This window comes from Bison bison, unplaced genomic scaffold (assembly GCF_000754665.1).
Source record: "Bison bison bison isolate TAMUID 2011002044 unplaced genomic scaffold, Bison_UMD1.0 scf7180017863415, whole genome shotgun sequence".
Lineage (NCBI taxonomy): Eukaryota > Metazoa > Chordata > Mammalia > Artiodactyla > Bovidae > Bison > Bison bison.
Window position 1 is genome coordinate 4159 of NW_011493987.1, and position 393 is coordinate 4551.

The 393-nt window shown below is 60.3% G+C and overlaps 1 protein-coding gene across 1 annotated transcript in view; it reads left to right on the top strand.

The window, feature by feature from the left end:
• Nucleotides 1-393, top strand: part of LOC104983814 (MHC class I polypeptide-related sequence A-like) — a 7243-nt gene that overhangs the window by 2873 nt on the left and 3977 nt on the right. The window lies entirely within an intron of this gene.

Sequence of the window (393 nt, forward strand, 5' to 3'; positions counted from 1 at the left end):
CCTCACCCTCCCTGGAGCCCGCCTTGTCCATGATGAGCCTGCATAAGGGGCAGCAGCCCTCGCTCTCCATCTCACCTGGCCCCCCTCTGAGCAGGGATCCCTCTGGTCCTGGGTCTGACACTGCCCTTCCCTCCCTCTGACTCCACCTCCCCTCACCCTGCTCTTCCTGCCTCTCCCCTTGCCCTCCTGCCTGGACCCTTAGGGAGCCGGTGCCTCCCTGTCCTGGCACTTGTCCTACACGTGTGTCCATCTCCACCCTCTCCCTCCACTCCTCGATTCCCTTCTCCCTCCTTCTCTTTCCCATTTTTCCCGTATGGAAATCCTCATTCTGGTCCCTTGTACACATGCATGTTCTGCATCCTCAGCACCTGGAGCAGGTCAGGACACAGAACT